The following is a 6,000-nucleotide window of genomic DNA, read 5'->3' as shown; positions in this document are numbered from 1 at the left end:
AAACCATGCAAGCCCCACCAACCCAGATATAACAAAACAAAAAATCACAATGAAACAAACAAACATACCATCAATCAACAAATACAGTAACACCTTAATGCCTCAAAGACAACAGACAATATCAAATCATATAAAGAAACAGGATGAGATAATTAAAGCAAGTGGCCAAAGACCCAGGAAACTTTCCTGAGGAAGAAATGGTAATTGAACTACCTGATAAAGAAAGAATTCAAAAGACATATATAAGATCCTAAAAGAGATCAAAGAGAGCACAGACAAAAGCAAGTAAAACACAGGCAAAACTAGAAGAATTCAGAAAAACAAAACAAGAACAAAATGACAAAATAGACTATTGGAAACCATATAAAAACAGCAACTACAAATTCAGAAGATTAACACTAAACTTCAGAAAAGATAATGCGTTGGAAGGACAAAGGAGTAGAACTGAATCAATGGAAAACAGAATCAGTGAAATAGAGGACAAATATTTTGATACCAATCTGTTTGAGGAACAATCAGAAAAAGAATGAAGAAAATCTGAAAGTTATGTGGGACACTATCAAGAGGAATAATTGATGTGTGATAGGAATCTCAGAACAGGAAGAGACCAAAACAAAGCACAGAGAAAAATTTTGAAGATTTGTTGGGAGAAAACTTCCCTAATATCATGAAAGTCAAGAAGATAACATCCAAAAAGCCCACTGAACCCCATATAGGAGAGACCCCCAAAAGAGAATCTCTGAGACATACCAAAATCAAACTTTTCGAAAACAAAGACAAAGAAAGAATCCGGAGAGCAGCTCAGGAAAAAAGAAATATTACCTACAAAGGGGAACCAATAAGACTAAGCTCTGGCTTCTTGGTAGAAACCATGCAGGCAAATAGGCAATGAGATTACATACATAAAACCCTGAAAGAAAAAAAACTGCCACTGAGAATTATATATCCAGTAAAACAGTCTCTCAAATCTGATGACAAAATAAGGGCATTCCAGATAAACAGAAATTAAGGGAATTTGTGAAAAACAGAACAACTTTACAAAAAATACTAAAGGGAGTCCTCTGGACAGAGAACCAACAATATGAGACAACAACCTGAGATTAAGACACAGGACAACATTACCCAGAGGCCAACCCAGATAAAGAATTTTCAAAAAAGAAAATAAAGACACAAGACTGAAAACAGGGAACCAGAGGTGTCAATCTGTAAACGATGACAACTTCAAAACAGAAAGGGAGAATAAATGGTGTAGTTTCAGAACTTCCATATGGAGAGGAAGTCAAGGCGATATCAAGACATAACAGATTCCTCCTCTGGTGCCCCCTTGAACTTGCACCCCAGAGGCAAGTGTCCCCCTCTGCCCCCCCATCCCTATGCCTCTGCAGTTGTAGTGAGAGGAATTATAAACCAATAACAAGTCTGAATTCAGCTAGGTGTTGAAATACTACTCACAGGGTTTTCTGGTGTCACATATCAAAATTTGCATATTTGCTTCTAAAATGTATGCTCTGAAATTGGATACGGCTTAACAGCCATTAGAATTCAGCACAGCTAGAGGTTCAGAGCAGTATAAGTAACTTGGGCAAGTTACTTAGCTTCTTGCAGGGTTTTAGGATGATAAAAGTAAATTTCAGGTAATCGCAAAGAAAACTAATAAACCTTCTCACCAAAATAAAAAAGAAGAAAATCATAAAGACTCAGTAAACACAAAATCAACAGCAATGAAGGAAATGAAAATAATATCCATAAACAAAAAGAACTTAGTACAAAAAAGTATATGCAACAAAGAAACCATCAACACCACAAAAAAAAAAAAAAAACACAACCAGATGACAGCAGTAAATTCATACCTAATGAAAATTGCACTGAATGTAAATGGGTTAAATGCACTAGTCAAGAGACAGAGAGTGGCAGAATGGATAAGAAAACATGACCCATCAATATATTGCCTACAAGAGACACAACTTAAACACAAAGACAAAAACAAGCTAAAAATAAAAGGATGGGAAAAATACATCAAGCAAACAGTAACCCAAAAAGAGCAGGAGTGCCATTGTTAATCTTTGATACAATAGACTTTAAGGCAAAAACCTGCATAAGAGACAAGGAACCCATTTCGACTCATAGCAACCCCACAGGGTTTCCAAGAATGTAAATCTCTATGAAAGCAGACTGCCACATCTTTCTCCCACAGAGCGGCTGGCTCCAAGAGACAAGGAGGGGCATTATATGATAACTAAAGGGTCAGTCTAACAAGAGGGCATAACCATAATAAATATCCACACATCCAATGAAAGAGCTCCAAAATACATAAAACAAACCTTAACAGAATTAAAAAGAGAAACAGACAACTTCATAACAATAGCAGGAGACTTTAACACATCACTTTTGACGAAGGATAGAACAACTAGAAAGAAACTCAAGAAAAAAACAGAAAAGCTAAATAACACAATCAACCAACTGGATCTCACAGACATATACAGAACACTCCAGCCAACAACAACACAGTACACATTATTTTCCAGTGCACATGAATCATTCTCCAGAATAGACCATACATGTTAGGCCACAAAGCAAGCCTCAATAAACTTGAAAACATCAAAATAATACAAAGCATCTTCTTGGATCACAACGCTATAAAGTTAGTGTCTTAGTCATCTAGTGCTGCCATAACAAATACCACAAGTGGGTCGCTTTAACAAAGAGAAATTTATTTTCTCACAGTCTAGTAGGTTACAAGTCCAAATTCAGGGCGTCGGCTCCGGGGGAAGGCTTTCTCTTTCTATCGGTTCTGGAGGAAGGTCCTTGTCCTCAATCTTCCCCTGGTCGAGGAGCTTCTCAGGAGCAGGGACCCCGTGTCCAAAGGACGTGCTCTGCTCCTGGTGCTGCTTTCTTGGTGGTATGAGGTCCCCAACTCTCTGCTTGCTTCCCTTTCCTTTTCCCTCCTGAGAGATAAAAGATGGTGCAGGCCACACCCCAGGGAAACACTCTTTACCTTGGATCAGGGAGGTGTCACAATCCCATCCTAATCCTCTCAATAGAAAATTACAATCACAAAATGGAGGACAACCACACTGGCCCAACCAAGTTGATACACACATTTTTGGAGGGATATAATTCAATCCATGACAGTTAGAAATCAATACCAACAAGAACAAGGGAAAAAAAAATCAAATACATGAAAACTGAGTAACATCTTGCTTAAAAAAACACTGGGTAATAGAAGAAATAAAATTTAAAAAATTCCTAGATCCCAAGAAGAATGAAAACACAACCTACCAAAACCTATGAGACACAGAGTCCTCAGAGTGCTCAGAGTTTATGACAATATACACAGACATCAAAAAAGAAGAAAGAGCTAAAATCAACACCTTAAGCCTACAACTCCAACAAATAGAAAAAGAGCAGCAAAAAAGCCCACAGTCACCAGAAAGGAAATAAAAAAGATTAGAGTAGAAATAAATGATATAGAAAAATAATAGAAAGAATAAGACTAAAAGTTGGCTCTTTGAAAGAATTAATAAAATCAACAAACCACTGGCCAAACTGACAAAGGGAAAGAAGAAGATGCAAATAACGCAAATGAGAAATGAGATGGTTAATGTTACAAAATAACCAACTGAAATAAAAAAAGGATCTTAACAGAATACTATGAAGAAATGTACTGCAACAAATTTGAAAACCCAGAAGAAATAGATAAATTTCTAGAAACACGTTACCTACCTAAACTAACACAAACTGAGGTAGAAAATTTGAACAGAACCATAACAAAATAATTCGAAGAAGTCATATGAAACTCCCAACAACAAAAAAGCCCTGATCCAGACAGCTTCACTAGAGAATTCTACCAAACATTCAGAGAAGAGCTGACACTAATTCTACTCAAACTATTCTAGAACATAGAAAAAGATGGAATACCCCCAAATTCATTCCATGAAGGAAGCATAACTCTGATACCAAAGCCAGGAAAAGGCACCACTAAAAAATAAAATTATGGACCAATATTCCTCATGAATCTGATGTAAAAATTCTCAAAAAATCCTAACCAATAGAATCCAACAACATATTTAAAAAATAATACATCACGACCAAGTGGGATTCCTACCAGGTATGCAAGGATGGTTCAACATTAGAAAATCAATCGACGTAACCCACCACATAAATAAAACAAAGGAAAAGAACCATATGATCATATCAATCAATGCAGAAAAGGCATTTGATAAAATGCAACTCCCAGTCCTGATAAAAACTCTCAGCAAAATAGTAATAGAAGGGAAATTCCTCAACATAATAAAGGGCATCTATACAAAACTTTTTTTTTACATAACCAACAGCTAACATTATTCTCAATGGAGAGAGGCTGAAAGCATTCCCATTGAGAACAGGAACCAGACACAGATGCCTCTTATCACCATTCCTTTTTGACATTGTACTGGAAGTCCTAGCAAAAGCAATAAGGCAAGAAAGGGAAATAAAAGGCATCCAAATTGGTAAGGAAGAAATAAACTATCCCTGTTTGCAGATCATATGATTCTATACATAGGAAAAGTCCAAAGATTGTACAAAAAAGCTATTGGAACTAATACAAAGAGTCAGCAAAGTGGCAGAGTATAAGATCAACATACAAAAATCAGTTGGATTCCTGTAAACAAAGAGAACTCTATAATCAGGATAACAATCCATTTACAATGCCCCCTGAAAAGATAAAATATTTAGGAATAAACCTAACCAGGCATGTAAAAGACTTATACAAAGAAAACTACAAAACACTATTGCAAGAAACCAAGAGCCCTACATAATGCAAAAACATACCATGCTCATTGATAAGAAGGCTTAACATTACGAAAATGTTAATTCCACCCAAAGGTAACTATAGATATAATGCAATACTGCGATCTATAGATATAATGCAATACTGACCCAGAGTCGATCAACATTCTTTAAAGAGATGGAAAAAAGCAATCACCAACTTTATATGGAAAGGCAAGAGGATCTGGATAAGCAAAACACTACTGAAGAAGAACAAAGTAGGAGATTTCACACTTCCGGATCTCAGAACCTACTATACAGCCACAGTAGGCAAAACATCCTGGTACTGGTACAACAACAGATAGAGACAAATGGAACAGAATTGAGAACCCACAAGTAAATCCATCCATCTATGTACAGCTAATCTTCAACAACTGGCCAAAATCCATTAAATGTGGAAGAGACAGTCTCTTTAACAAATGATGCCAGCAAAACTGATTATCCATTTGCAGAAAAATGAAACAGGATCCATACCTCACACCATACACAAAAACTAACTCAAGATGGTCAACGACCTAAAGGTAAAACCTAAAACTATAAAGATCATGGAAGAAAAAAATAGGGACAAACCTAGGGGCCCTAATTTATGGCATAAATAGACTATCAAACATAACTAAAAATGCACAAACACCAGAAGATAAACTCGACAAGCGGGACTTCCTAAACTAAACACTTATGTGCATCAAAAGACTTCTCCAAAACAGTAAAAAGAGAACCTACAGAATAGGAAAAAATTCGGGCAATAACTTATCTGACATGGGACTAATCTCTAAAATTTATAGAAAACTTCAACACCTAAACAGCAAAAAGACAAACAATCCAATTAAAAAATGGGCAAAGGACACGAACAGACACTTCACCAAAGAAGACATTCAGGCGGCAACATGTACACAAAGAGATGCTCATGATCATTAGCCATTAGGGAAACGGAAATCAAAACAACAATGAGATATCACCTCACCCTGACAATAACGGCAACGTTCATGCTCACTAACCAAAAAAACCAAACCCACTGCTGTCAGGTCGATTCCGACTCATAGCGACCCTACAGGACAGTGGCTAAAATTAAAAAGACTGACAAATCAAAACTGGTGAAGAAGTGAAGCTACTAGAAATCTCATACACTGATGATGGTTATTTAAATTGGTACAAACATTTAAGAAAACTCTTAGCAGGTTTTTCAAAGTTAAA

This window comes from Elephas maximus, chromosome 5 (assembly GCF_024166365.1).
Source record: "Elephas maximus indicus isolate mEleMax1 chromosome 5, mEleMax1 primary haplotype, whole genome shotgun sequence".
NCBI lineage: Eukaryota > Metazoa > Chordata > Mammalia > Proboscidea > Elephantidae > Elephas > Elephas maximus.
Note: the sequence above shows the minus strand (reverse complement) of the source record.